This window comes from Crocuta crocuta, unplaced genomic scaffold, assembly GCF_008692635.1.
Source record: "Crocuta crocuta isolate KB4526 unplaced genomic scaffold, BGI_CrCroc_1.0 scaffold531, whole genome shotgun sequence".
In the NCBI taxonomy this organism is placed as follows: domain Eukaryota; kingdom Metazoa; phylum Chordata; class Mammalia; order Carnivora; family Hyaenidae; genus Crocuta; species Crocuta crocuta.
In genome coordinates this window covers 1,962,398-1,962,713 of record NW_027531997.1, presented here as the reverse complement: position 1 = coordinate 1,962,713, position 316 = coordinate 1,962,398, and the positions used below count along the sequence as shown (strand labels likewise).

The 316-nt window shown below is 40.2% G+C and overlaps 1 protein-coding gene across 1 annotated transcript in view; it reads left to right on the top strand.

Moving 5' to 3' along the window:
• The window catches only part of PLS3 (plastin 3), a 43,932-nt gene that overhangs the window by 17,496 nt on the left and 26,120 nt on the right, over positions 1-316 (top strand). The gene's annotated exons all lie outside the window — the stretch shown is intronic.

Here is a 316-nt window from a genome sequence, read left to right as displayed (position 1 = left end):
CCATCTTCCATCCATATTCATTGGCTGAGGATTTGAGATGTACATGAAAGAATAGCGGTTGCCTCTTCTCTCAGTTAAGGACGCCATTAAGATTTTATTGGTTTTATTCATTGTGAATTTAAGGCTGAGTTTGACTAGAACTAATTAGGCCTTCCTTTTACGGTCGCAAACAGGTAATTAGTACCCCCTATTTATCACAAACTTCCTAGCACTCTCATCCTCCTTTACCGTGATAACCGAGGCTCACTATAGCCAGTGAAATTCTGGTATGTTCTCTCCCATTAGAATGAACTCCTTTAGAACACTGTCAGAGTTC